Consider the following 14,214-nt stretch of genomic DNA (forward strand, 5'->3'; position numbering starts at 1 on the left):
TGTCTCCATGCCTTTGCTCTTGGGGCTTCTTCCCATCTGAAGCACAGCCCCTTTCTCTCTCTCTCTCTCTGATCCAGCCCTCCCCAGTTTCTTCTGCTCAGCAGACTTTGTATTGTTGGGCAGTGCTTTTGTCAGCTAGATAGTGAACTCCTTTGAGCCCAGATTCTGAGGGACACAGCAAAGGATCAAGATCTCCTAGTAAGCCTGGGCTTTGACTACCGACTTTTGTACTTCTCAAGTCGTATCTATTAAACCTTCTTCACTCTAAGCCCTGTACCCACCTCTGCATCTCACCCCCTGCAGGTGACTTCATTTCTACAATACAGAGCTAAGTAGAAGCATTGGGAGGAAACGCCCTCAATTCCTTCAACTCCTAAACTTACCTCCAATTGACACGATTCCTGCCTCTTTTTGCCTGTCACAGTGAACTGTCCTCGCATCAGGCTAAGCCTTCCAGCCGTGGTATGATTCCATCAACTCCAACCTTCCTAGACGTCTGGTTCTAAGAATTATGTTCTTTTCCCTCTATTTCTTCAAGTTCTTGCTTTCTGTTATTCTCCCCCACGAGCACTTAAGCATGCACGAGTCTACCAACTCCAAAGAAACATACCAGCTCTTGAACTCCATTTTCCCTCCAGGAACCATCGTCTTTCCTCCTGTGCACAGCCAAGCTTCTTGAGAGAGAAGGCTATCCTCACCTTTGCCCCTTGCTCCTTCCCACTTGGCCTCAGTCTACAAACGCCTGGCTTCTGTCCCTACCAATCCACTAGAACGGCTCTCCAGGGATGTTGCTAAGCCAACGAATAACTTTTCAATAATTATCAAACTTGACTTCCCAGTCACTCCATATTTTTTTTTCCCCACTCCATCCTTTTGGAGATACTCTTTCCTTGGCTTACATGATATTACAATCTCTTGACTTTCCTCCTATCACCTTTGACCTCTCTCACTGTCACTTTTATTTCTTTCACCCTGAAATGCTGGTGTTCTTCAAGGGTCCATTGTGAACCCTGTTCTCTTCCCCTGGTTGGCCCATCTTTTCCCATGGCTTCAACTGCATCCACATGGTGATGAATTTTGGATCCAGGTCTGCAGCCCAAACCTTTCTCCCAAGCTCCTGACTTGAATATCCAACTGCGTGCTGGCCATCTTCGCTGGGATGGGCTGACACATCTGAAACTAACATGTCCGAAATGGAATTCACCATTCTCTCCTCCCTGCCATTACCCACCTTCCCCCCACACGTCCCTCCTTCTGGGCTCCTGGGCTTGGAGAATGGCAAAGCCCAGCCAGAAATCTTGATTCTGAGAAATCTGACCAAGCCAGGAACCCTTGATTCCTTCTTCTCTCTCACTCTTATATCTGATCAGTGACTAAGTACCTTATTACTTATTTCCCTGCAAATCCACTGCACTGTCTTAGTCTAAGTTTCTATTCTAGTTCCCTTGGGATATTGACAGGCTTGTTTTTTGCTCTTTTCCAAGCTTGCCCAAGGATTCCCTAATGTGGCAGAGAAGGCCTTCGAGATTAGTACTGTTTATCTTGTGTCTTCATATTATATGGTACCACAGCCCTCCCTTCCCTCACCTCCTCCCATTCTGACCTACTTGAGCTCTGTAATTGTATAGTATCTTCCACTGACCTTCTCCCAGGTTTTCCCACACTGTTCCCTACACCTAAGTCCCTAGGACTTTGCTGAGACAGGGCTTCCAGTCTGAGGCCTTCCTATGTGTCCTCAACATACCCTCTGCTTATGCTTATCACGGCCTCAATCACCCCACAGTGCAAGTCCTCTTCATTCATGTCTCTTTCTCCACAGACTATAAGACTGTGTTTTCTTCAGTGCTGTATTCCTAACTCCTAGCATCGTACACAGTCTACAGTTCCACAAACGTTTGCTGAATGAATGGAGAAGCATATGTTTAAAAATCGTACTCTATTTCAGGGTGCATGGGTTCTGTGAGCTGTGACACCACAAAACAGTTCACAGCGGTGTTTATGAAACTTTTCATCCCTAAGCCCCACCCTGGGGGGGGGGTCCTGGAATGCATTAGGCAACCTGGAGCACAGCTGTGACCATCCCAGCCCTGCCAAGCTCTAGAGGAGGCTCCTTTGTGTGGCACTAGTGCCTCAGTGGTACCCTCGTCTGAGTGTCCGGACCAGGGCTAGGGGCGTGTTGGAGTTTGTAGGCCTGTGTGTTAGACCTTCGTCGTGCACTAAGTGAACAGCTTAATGATTTGACCTGCTAATTGTGTGTGTGCGTTGCATTCAGTGCCCCTATCAGTGTTGGGTTTTTCTAAGTCATCTATACTCTGAGCTCCACTTTGTGAAAAGAATCTGGGACTCACAGAGTGACCACCTGTCCTGTTGTGATAGGAACTTTCCTAGGATGCGAGACTTCAGCCCTAGAACTGGGAAAGTCCCAGAAAAACTGGGATGAGTTGGTGGTCTTATCGAGTCTGGAAGTTGGGATAAGTACAAGAGAAGATTGAATTAGTCCTGGTGATATCCTGACCTGCCCCTTGGCCTCTGAGTGGCTGCCTGGGGTGATGTGATCAGAAACCAAGGTAGCGTGGCTGCCTCCATTACCTCTCAGGCCTTGGGATCGTGGAGGGAGCTGTCTGTCGGGCTGTGTCATGAATTGGGGGGCAGGGGGCAAAGAAGAATGTGTATGGAGGGGATAGGTGAATCATTAAGTTGGGGGGGAGAAAGAAAGGGAAGAACTGAGCATATGGGTTGGCCCCCATCCCCATCCTTCCCACAGACACCAGAGAGACAGGTAAGCAGCAAGTGGGGGAAGGGCCTGAAAGAGGTGGAGGAGGTCTAAGAGGATCTGGGAGGGGAAGGGTCCAAAAGGCTGAGGGCAAATCTCAGGGGAAGGGAAGAGCATGGAAAGAAAAAGATGGAGAGGGAGGAAGATGGAAAGTGCCATTTGGTCCAGTCTGCTCTGGAGGGACCAGACAGGGATGCTGGGCTGGGGGTGGGGCTTCATTGTGATGTAAATGCAGTCATAGTGAGGAAGGGTGAGGGTTCACTGCAAAAACAGCAGTGGAGATGAATGCAGAGATTATATCAGAGCTGCTGGTTATGGAGATCTGATTTCTTTTGTGCAGATGTCACATGCCGGGTAAGCTGTTATTAACTAGAAGAAGTCAGGGCTTAGCAGAAGGGAGATGTGTGGTTGAGTGCATCTTAGCATGTCAGGAGAAATCACGTAGCCTGCAGAAATGAAGGCAGCTTTCAGGGACAGGGGCACATTTTAATAGGAAGAGACATCTGTAAAGCTAGTAGCTACTACTCTTTCTTCCATTACCAACAAAAAAAAATTTTTTAAATAGTAATACATAGATAGATAATGACAGCACAATTAAATGAATAAAAAACCAAAAATTAAAACAAAAAACCAATTTAATTAAAAAAATAAAATAATTTAAAATAAATAATAATGAAATCCTGGGATATAGTTGTTTTGCTTTATTCGTTTTTTAAAAAATTTTTAAATTTAATTTTATTTACTTTTTTATACAGTAGGCTCTTATTAGTCATCAATTTTATACACATCAGTGTATACATGTCAATCCGAATCACCCAAACTGTCCTAAAAGCACCTACCTTCCTCTCTGTTTCTATCCACTGCAGAGCCAAGAATCTCATGCAAGGTTCCCAATGACAGGATGTATCTGGGCCCTCTGTGTCTATTGCCAATCCTGGCTTAGTGCAGGGTTTGGGGATTCTGGGACTGGAGGGAAGGGGGCAGTAAGAGATTGTGTGTGAGAGCCCCTCCATGCAACCAGGAGCAGCCCGTGCCTCAGCAAAGAAGGGTAGAAATAGCCCCACTGACTGTGAGCCCCTTGGAATGTCTCACCACGGTATCATTTAGCACAGTGCCTGGCACACAGTTGAGCTCAATAAATATTCAGTGAAGGTGTATATAAAATAGATACCCAACAAGGACTATAACACAGGGAACTATTCTCAATATTTTGTAATAACCTATAAGGGAAAAGAATCCGATAAAGAATATATATACACACGCATATATATATATATATACACACACATACATATATATATATATATGACATAACTGAATCACTTTGCTGTACACCTAAAAGTAACACAACATTGTAAATCAACTATACCTCAATAAACAAAGTTTAAAATAACATGTTTTTTAAAAGTTCAGTGAATGAATGAATGAACTTCCTGACTTAGGTCTCTCCTAGCGCAAATGGATCTTCCCCATTGCAGCAGCTGGAAGTTTCATTTCTAAAACACAGACCTGATTGCTTGAGGCTGAGATCCTTTACAGCCTTTGGCGACAACTGTCCTAATTTCCTTCCTCAGAGACCTGCACTCCCAGGGTGCTCATGATTCCACATGATCTGGTCCCAGCCCCCTTTTCCAGCTCTGTTCCGCCTTTCACCCTCCCCTGGTTGCTCACCATTTCCTCCAAATACCACTCAGCACATCCTGCCCTCAGAGCCTTGCTCAGGCTGTTGGCTTAACCTAGAATCTCTTTTACCACTTGTCCCTGTGACCCCAGCCTTCAGCCTGTGATAACCCACCCTTTAAAGTCCCACTCAAATACCACTTCCTCCGGGAAGCCTTCCTGTGTCTTCCTTGCCTCTTTGTGTGTCATTTCACAACAGGGGGCCTGGAGAGAGCTGATGCCCCACACTGATTTCACCTTCCCTTGCTAAGTCTCTCGTTCTTTACCTACATCCTACACTAGTTTTTGGGTTTCCTGAACACTAATGCTGTTTTCTGTGTCTCCACAAACTCGGCCAAACGACTCTTAAAGGAAGGAGGGAGGGAAGCCAAAGAGGTTGGAAGAAGAAATGTTAGTGGGTTGGTATTTAAAATGGCAGATCCCTAGCTTTTTGCCTCAGAAATTGCTGTCGTCAGCACTGAACTTCCTTCTCCTGATTCAGCTTCTATCCCAAGAAGTAGAATGGCTACTGAAAGAGTGGCGCTGAAGGAGCCCTGGACCACCCTCCTATCAGGGCGGTAGTGAAGATGCACTCATTCCCTTAGGCCCACCACCCCACCCCACCCCCACCCTGTTTCATCAGAGAAAAGAATTGGCCTTGACCCTCTTAGAGCATACCACAATCAGGCGGCGCCCTTCCTCCCGCCTTAATCTGCCCAGTAATAGTGCTAATTGGAGGGACTTGGGCTCCTTCTGCAGCCTTGTTTTGTCAGGCGTAAAAGTCCTCTCTAATTTTCTGGATGCGGATACTGTTCAGGCTGGCACCCTTCCTCGCGAGTTCCACTGTCATTCAGGCCTCATGAAAGGCCCCTGCAGCTCACTCATTCACTGTACTTCATTGTCCCCGACCGTTCATTGACATTCATTGGGATAATTCCTCCCCGGCGGCACATGCATGGAGGCGTGTGCACATGTGTTCAGACCCCATGTCCCATTAGCAGTGAGGACACTTGAAGTAAGAGGGCAGCGCCGCCTGAATGCAGAATCACCCTCCCCCTCTAATGGCTGGGGAGTCCACCGCACTAATGTGATTTCAAGAAGGACCAGGAGAATTGGTGGCCTCTGCGGAGCAGGCAGGGAGGAAGGGTCGGGGGTGTTCCTAGTCTAAAACACTGTCAGCTACATCACTCTGGACAGATGGCTTTCCCCTCCCGTTCCTCCCAGGACCAGCTGGTTCTGGAGACCCAATCTCCACCCTCCTTCTTGGCTGTTAGCCTGGCACTCAAGGCTCTTCAGAAGATGGCTCTCAAGTGCCTTCCAGGCATTTTTGCTGCCTCCTCCCTGCACTGAATTCTACTCCAACCAGCCAGGTCTGTCCCTATGATCCGTAGCTTACACTTGCTTATATATCCTCTCCAATCACTGCATAGGGACTGCAGTAATTGGCAGAACACTGCCAAGCGTAATGGCAGGACAGTTGTTCCGTCTCCGCAACTCAATGAAAACAGTGTCTTTCAACATTTTTAAGGTAATAGTTAACAAGATGGTTGTTAGGACTATGGAGAAAGTCATTAGAGGCGGCAGAGCAAAAGTAAGTCCATGAAATAGATGATATAAGAAAAAACAATCAGTGGAACGGTGGTGCTTTCATCATGGCCTAATTCTATCACCTGCGCAGCAAACTACAGCCTCAGCCCCTTACCCACCTAGCCCCAGAATCAGGCTCATTTCTCCCTGATGTACTCTCTTGAGTAATGAAATCCCACCACCAGGCCTTCCAGGACCTACTCTAGCCCTGTCCTTCCATGAAAGACACTCCCTGATTCCCACCAGGATTCACAGTCCTTCTGATGCCCGTGGGCTTCTTGGCAGTACCCTCAACCGGCACTTAGAAGGCCTCTGCATGTGCACTATCATAACTACTCAGATGAGAGCCCCGATTTCTGGAGGCAAGAAGCAGGGGCTCATACCTCTGTAACTCCCCAGAGCAAGCTGTGGGAAAAGTCTGCACAACCAGCAGCTGCTGCCTGGGCTTCTAGCTGGCGGTGCAGATCGGTGCTTGATTGCCTTGTGAGAAACAATGACGTTTGTTCTGCCAGGACAGATAGGACCTGGTGGGCCATTGCTCTTGAATGGGAGCATCTTGTAAGCAAAAAAGCAGAGGCTTTCAGGTCAGACTGATGTTGACTGTACTGTCACTGGTCATTGACTACTAGCTGTAAGGCCTTGGGGAAGCTACTCAACTGCTTTGAACCCCCAGCTTTTCCTTTTGTGTTTGTAAATTGCAGTTGAATTTCCTGGGCTAAGAAATTCTTTATTATTATCAGTGGTCCTATGTATTGCAGGAAGTTTAGCAGCATCCCTGGCCTCTATATACTAGAGGCCAATTGTACCCACTCTCTGCCTCCCTCCCCTGCAATTGTGACAATTAAAAATGTCTTAGATGTTGATGAATGTTTCCTGGGGGCACAAAATGGATCCCAGCTGAAAACCACTGATATGTATACCCTGGGGTGGTTCTGAAGATAAGATGATTTGATAGCAAATGTAAAATAAAGTATCTGCATATAATAGGTGCTCAATAAGTGCTAGTCCCATTTGAAATTTTAAGTAGAATTTGGCATTTCCCTTCCACCCTCTGGGGCTTCGGAAGTGGGTGGGGTGGGGATGGCTCTAGAGAAAAGCTCTATAGAGGATGTCTGAGCCCAAGGACCTCTCCGGTGGCTTCACTGGTCTCAGAGGAGAGCTTTCACGGATGCTCAGGTGTCTTGTAAGTATCTGATGAGAAAGAGGTGGTGGGAGAACTCCCTGGTGGTCCAGCGGTTAGGACTCCACGCTTCCACTGCAGGGGTCATGGGTTCAATCCTTGGTCGGGGAACTAAGGATTTTTGGGCGGTGCAGCCAAAAAAATAAAAAATATAAGGAAAGGGGTGGTGGACCTGGAGGCCCAGAGGGGCATGCAGGTTCAGCAGTTTCCTTGAGAAGACTTTTCCAAGCAGGCAGCCCATTTCTGCTTCAATTTCTCCTCCCCACCTGGTTGTTCAGGGGAGACATATGGTCCATTCCAGACAAGTGACCATGGCTCACATAGAGAAGCAGTTCATACCAGGAAGGAGTGTAGAAGTACTGCTGAGATGCTAGCTTGGCTGGAGCATCCTGGCTGTACCGCAGGCCCCCGAGGACAGACTGCTGGCCCGCCTTGTCCCCAGCACATCTGGCCTGTGTAGCTGCCAAGTTCTGTCTGCCCAGCTCCAGGCCTTTCCACTGGGGTGGGAAGACAGAGGAGAGAGCTCTCCAGAGGCTGCACTTCCTTCTGGACTAGAATCCATGGAAATCTTCCAAGTGTACAGTTGGGCTTTCACGAGAGGTAAAACTGACCCAACATAGGGAATCTCGGAGTTGCTCAAGCTATAGCTACCCCCTAACTCCTGCATGGGCTTTTCGGTTTGGTTTTGTTTTTTAACAGTGGAATAGTAATGACAATGGACAAGAGGCTTGAACTTGCTCCTCCGGGCCATCGACTAGTGTGGTCTTATATGGTCTTGAGTGAGTCATTCTCTCCAGGGCTCCCCTCAGTCATCTGCTCGTGGCCAGTGTGGTAACTGCTCTCACCAATACAGACACTTTGAGAGGCTCTGGTGAGATCAGTGACCAAACATGCTTTGAGTGGAAAGAAAGGATTGTTGGTGTACACCCACTGCCAAGTTCAGCCTCATGCTGAGGGAGCACAGGTCACAGCACAGCCATTTAAAGGGAGTCACTGGATGTAAGGACCGAGCTAAAAGGGTGAGCACAGACCAAAGTGGGCCGTCTCTGGGAGGCCGGAGAAGACTGTCCTCTGAAGATTAACGAGGTCACCGTGTTAGAAGCTGGGAGCCCGCAGCCCTCAGCTGGAGAAAGGGGTCCAGCGGAGCAGATGAGGGGGGCCAGCAGAGCAATGGATGAGGGGGAAAGAGTTTATTGTGTTTTGGTTTGGTTTTAATCATGAGAAAGGGTAAAAGATATGTACGCTTCACATTTTTTTAAATGGGAAGTTGAGATTCAGAAGCCCCAGAGGTGTGTTCTTCATGTGGATGTGTCCCATGCATACGGAGCTGTGGTCCTGACCGGGTGGGTACCTGGCGCATCTGGGGTTCCTCCCTCTGCACCCCCTGCTTTGTCCTCCCTGAGTGCCTGCATCATCTCTGCTTGGCATGTGGCAATAACCTTTAAGAGGGCCTGCACCTCTCTTCCCACTAACCCTTCTTCTGCACAAAGGTCTTCTAAACACAGATTTCAACACTCACATCACTTGTCTTCCTGATAACCTTTCCTGCTCCCAGGGCCTATCTCATCAAGACCCACAGCAGCATCTGATAGTGTCAGCAAACCTCTCTTTTAAGACGGGAAATCAAAAGGCTTGTGTTTGAAACCTATCTTACCATTGACTTCCTCATGGACAGAACTTGGCCAAGACTCTTAACTCTCTGAGCCCCCTTCTTATCTCTAAAAAGGGCATAAAGATCTTACATGTGACCTCATAGCTGTGCAGTGAGGATCAATGACACGGTGGATGTGAAATGGCTTTACAAACTGCAAAGTGCGGTACCAACATTCCATCCTCTTCAGGTCTCCGGGACCTTTCTCAAGGTCGATTCAAGGTGGTTTTCTTATGGTTCTTGTGCTGTTTCTCTCCATCGGGATTCTCCCTCCTTTAATTGGCCCAGCAAATCCTGCCCTCGAGAGCTCACTGACTTTCCCAACCTGATGTTCTCCTTCCTTTACTAACTGCACCCTTAGTATCGAGTCCCTGCCGTGCCTCAGTTCTTCTGCACACAGGTAAGAGTTAGCAAGTCCCCAACAAGGTGCTTGGGGTTTACCTGTTATCTCAGCCCCCAGAACTGTGAGAAATGAATGTTTGTTGTTTAAGCCACCCAGACTACGGTATTTAGTTATAGCAGCCCAAGCTGACTGAGACACTCAGTGAGAAACTAAATCTATAAACTCGCCCACCTACTCTTTCTCTCCCTCCTTGTACTCTCCTTTCCTTCTTGGCTCTCGAGTGTTCCTGAGCTTGCCTGGTTCTTGACTCAGCCTCCCTATCTGGCGGAGTGATGTCACCTTTAGGACGAGGTTGGCAGTGAGGCCTCAGTAGTGCCCAGAGGTGGAATGGGAGGGAGAAGGGGGAGGGGGAATGCGGTCCTGGCTGTCTTCCTCTCCCTCAGGCTACCTGTGGCTAAGCCACCACCAGGCAGGGTAGGGTCTCCTCCACTCAGCTGCTCCCGGTGGGGTCCTCTGGGCCAGGGGGGGCTGCACTATCTTGCTCAGCTCCCCTCTCCCAGCCTCCAGGGCTTGGTCTTCCGCCTCCACTTCAGCTCTTTTCGTCCTTCCCAAAGAGAAGAGCGGGCGAAGCTGTCTGTGATGACAGAGCACTGAGCAGGGCTTCCTTCCCACTGTCTCCCTCCCTCCCCCACACAGCTGGGGAATTCTTGAGTCTCTGCCTTGCTGAACAATCAGGACCTGGATGCCGTTGGGAGCCTCCTCTGAACAGGCTGATGGCCAGCCTCCCACAGCTCAAGAAGGAGGTCACCGCTGCCCAGGAAAGGCTGGGTGGGGGTGGCGGACAGCTGCCCTCTCCTTTCACCTCCTCTGGCCAGAGGAAGATGCCCAAGCTGGACAGCAGAGTCCAGGGATGTCAAGCAGGGGGACAGAGCTTCCTCTTAAGCTCCCATCTGCTATTTCCTTAGGTACTGGACGGAGCGCTCTATACACAAGACTGGATGCAAGCTGCACCCCAAGGTGCCCTGAGAAGGAGCAATAATATTATCCCCATCTGACAGATGCAGAAAACGAGGCCTCAGGTTTTATACCTGGCGAGTGGCAGTGCTTGGCTTTGAACGTGGCTGCAGTCAACAGCGCACTAGTCCTTTATCTCCAGTGGTGTCAGGGTCAGGCACGCAGCCATCTGCCCAAGGCAGACCTCACCACAGGCCGGGGACACCGGCTCCCACGCAGGCTTTGCCAGCTCCTCCAGATATCACCCTAACTCTGGTCCCTCCTTCACCAACCCTTGTGCTCTGGGTTAGGTCTGTAACCCCCTTTATCTCCTTTCAGCCCTAGTCTTGGGCCCCTGCCGCAGCCTCTCTAAGCTTTAGTTCCTTATCTGTAAATTGGGACTGACAGTAGTACCTACTTCATAGGGTTTCTGTACTTACTGAGTGAAGTTTTATTAGTAAAGGAATGAGGATATAATTAAGAGGTCAGTAAATGGCAGCTAGGTTTTGTTTTTTGTTTTTTTAACATACGGGTCTTGAGATGCTACTGGGGTCTAACCCTAGGCTCAATCTCTTGATATGTTTTCCTCAACTTTGCAGGTCCCTAGGCTCTATTTCTTTTCTTCCATTATCTAAAGAAATGGGGACACTTCCATTTTGGGTCTTTAGAGATTAGATTAAAAAAAAAAAAAAGATGAGTAATCACCTATCAATTGTTAGTCAGAATTGCTCTTAAAGTGCTCAGAAATCACCAATAGACAGTAAACTCCCGAGGACACTCTGATATCCCTGGGGACTAGCACAGAGCCTCCCAGGCAGGAAGAACTCAGCATATTCAAGGAGAGAAGATAGTCACAAACACGGTATGTCCAGCCTCTTGTCAGGGTAGTACAGAGGGTTAGAAGCTGGGGTGTAGCTAGAGCCACCTTCTCATGCCCGCCCACCCCCACCCCCAGCCCCAGGTGTGGATGAGATCAGACGCCTCTGTCTTCCCTGGAGGCATTTCTGTGAGTCTCTGGCCCTCGTGTCCATGCTGGCCTCCTCTTATCTCTTGCGTCTACTGTTCAGCCCACACTTTCTGCCACTACCTCCTTGAGGAAGACTGAACAGGACCTCCTGTGGGCATCCTTTTCACCTGAGTCCCGGGAGGAAAGAGGGGAGGACAGAGTGGGGGAATCCAGCGCACCACCTCCACTCAGTGGCTGGGGGCAGGGAGAGCCACTGAGTGGAGGAATGGCCCAGAGGCGAGTCCCATGCTTCCTTTGTTCTGGGCAGCTCACTTAGGTCTCTTCAAGCTCCGTGAGTCCTAGCATCTGACAACCCCACAGCTGAGCTGGCATCCCCTCTCCCAGATGTTCCTAAAAGCCACGTGCCTTCTCCCCAACAGATCCCAACATGCTAGAATGGAGAAATTGCTGGACTCTGAAGATAGGATCTAATGTCAGATCAGGTAGAGGAAATCACCTCAGTTCTGTTTTCTGCACTAAACACACACACACACACACACACACACACACACACACACACACATCCACAGAGGAAGAGGAGAAAAAAGGCAATATTGAGCTCTCCTGGAAGGAGCATTAAACACCAGCTTGCTTGTTTCACTTGGGAGGATTCCGGTACGTGATCCTGGAGGGGAATGTGTGTCCCAAACAGGAGCAGCTTCTCCTGGGTCCCCCAGGTTGCCTGCTCTCGTCTTGTTTAAATGCCATTTAGGCAGAATAGATGTCCCTCTGATTTTCCAATGCAGCATTCGATCCCTCAGTCTTTTGCTTTCTCCTATAGGAGCGTCAGCCAGACCTGGGCCATCTCGCAGCTGTACATCTCCCATGAACACAATGCAGAGAGAAAAGTTTCATTTTATTTTTCTTTCTCCCCCTTTCCTGACCTTATGTGCTACCTGATCCAGAAAATGATCCAGATGGGAAAGACATCGGCTTTGAAGCAAGAGGCAGGAGGAAGGAAGAAAGGGCGCAGGATAAACCCCTCCTATCCAGCCGTTCACCCTGGGGAGAAATCCTCCCCGCCTAAACTCTGTCCCACACGTGTGCTCAGGATGGTGTTGCGGAGTCTTCCTGAGGCAGAGGGAAACCCCACTGACCAGCAGGATCCATGAGCCCTCACCTCTCCCCCCTCCTCCCCTGCACACGCATTTGGCGTAAGCCAATGTGAGCCAGAGATCCACTTTCAGTGCTGAGTCTTAACATCAGGGCGTTCAGTGATGTCTTGCTCATCTGTTCTACATAATTTCATTAAGTCAATTTTAATTTAGTCAAATTGACAATGGGGATGGAGACCCAGAGTGACAGAGGTGTCAGGGATTCCCTCCCATATGTTTTTAGCTACAACTAGCCCCCTTTGCCAGAGTAAGCAGATAAGGGAAGCTGTCACAGGTGGCATTGCCTGACCCCTTGGACATGTGCCTGGACCGAGGGCTCGTGACCCTCCTGCATAGACAACTTAGCCTCCTGCTGGGTTCCCTTCCATTAGAGCTGATGGAAAGGGGATGAGACTGACATAAATTGAGCTCCTAGTATGTTTCATGTGCTTTCACTTATACTGGCTCTTGTACTTTCCATAAAAATTCTATGTGGGACACAATACATTTTACAGATGAGACAACTGAGGCTCAGACAGGATAAGTGACTTGCCCAATGCCACACAGCTATTAGGTGGCAGAGCTGGGATCCGAACACTGGTCTGTCTGATTCCCAAATACACATTCTTTCTGCTGTCCCCTCGCAAACTTGCCCACAGGATTGGCAAGCATGAAAAAACCCATGCCTCACCTTTAGGACTCACCTGCTCTCTCTACTAGGACTGTAGGCTGCATTCAGGTGAAGATGAACTGCTCTGGGAGCCTAAGGGCACAGGGCATGGGCTGGAGTGTTTCCTGGAGGAAGGGCCTGTCTCCAGGTATCACCTCACTGGAGACTTCACAGGACATTGCCACAGCTTTGCCCCTCCCTTGGCTAGCTGGGTTTTCAGCAGGCAAAAGGGAAGCTCTTGGGCAGGTACCTGGTTGAGGAAACTTCCAGAGGAAGGTGGGGAATGGTGTTCTAAGAGGTTCAGAGCTGTGGGCAGGGGATTCCTGGTACCCTGTTCTTCTGAGACTGAAGGAGGTCCCCGCTTGATGAGAGCTGCCTCTCCTGACACTGGGATGCACACCTGCCACCTGTCTGGGAATCTCTCCTGATGTGGCGTCAACGCGCTGGTGGTCCGTGTGGCTGGGGGCACCTGCAATCCTCCCGTTCTGTCTGAGTTTGCTTTAAACTGAGTACACATGAGACAGAGGCAAAGACCTTGTTTTTCATTTTTGAAAGGTTTTGAAAGGTGCCAACTGGTAGCAACAGCCACTGGCCTCGTAAACCTTCACTGTCATGTCAGCCGGGAGCTCCTCAGAACACTTAGAACAAAGGAACCGGCAGAGGAACAGAAGGAAACAGAACATCCGAAGCACTCAGAGAAACAAGAAGGAAGACAAGAGAGGAAAACGGAGGCCGTGGGTATCAGCTGTCACTGGAGTGCAGGGAGAAACCCACAAAGATGACTGAGAGCACCCACTACTGACAAGCTCTCATACGTCCCCTGGGGCAAACCTGCCTGACACCCCAGGTTTGAGGATCTGATGAATCCTACTGGCCCCCAGTCCTTGTCCACAATTAGCAGTGGGTGAGTGCAAGGAGTCTGAAGTGGGGCACCAATCCTGGTGCTGCACTAACCAGCTGTGGGACCCTGAGCAATTAAGTCCCTTTCCAACCCGGGCCTCTGTCTCCATCCATTAAAACAAAAAAAGGCCCCCACCCCCTCCCTCCATGATTCCTTCCAGGTCCAAAGCTAGGAGGTATTCCCTATGTCTCCTGTTATAAATAGGGCCTAGACGCAAAACATCAACCTTTGATCTTGGACTAGGAACTTCCCTCTCCTTGAAGCCTTGGCTACCCCACATTTCCAGGCTGCATGGGATCTCTGGGAATGTGTGCTATCAGCTAGGAGATGGGAGGAGGCTAGAAAGGTGTTCTAATA

At 49.2% G+C, this 14,214-nt stretch overlaps 1 protein-coding gene across 2 annotated transcripts in view; it reads right to left on the minus strand.

Annotated features, from left to right (window-relative positions):
* LZTS1 (leucine zipper tumor suppressor 1) overlaps positions 1–14,214 on the minus strand; it is a 49,524-nt gene that overhangs the window by 26,043 nt on the left and 9,267 nt on the right. The window lies entirely within an intron of this gene.

Source organism: Aethalodelphis obliquidens, unplaced genomic scaffold, assembly GCF_003676395.1.
Source record: "Aethalodelphis obliquidens isolate GAN/ISIS:26980383/991018 unplaced genomic scaffold, ASM367639v1 scaffold74, whole genome shotgun sequence".
NCBI lineage: Eukaryota > Metazoa > Chordata > Mammalia > Artiodactyla > Delphinidae > Aethalodelphis > Aethalodelphis obliquidens.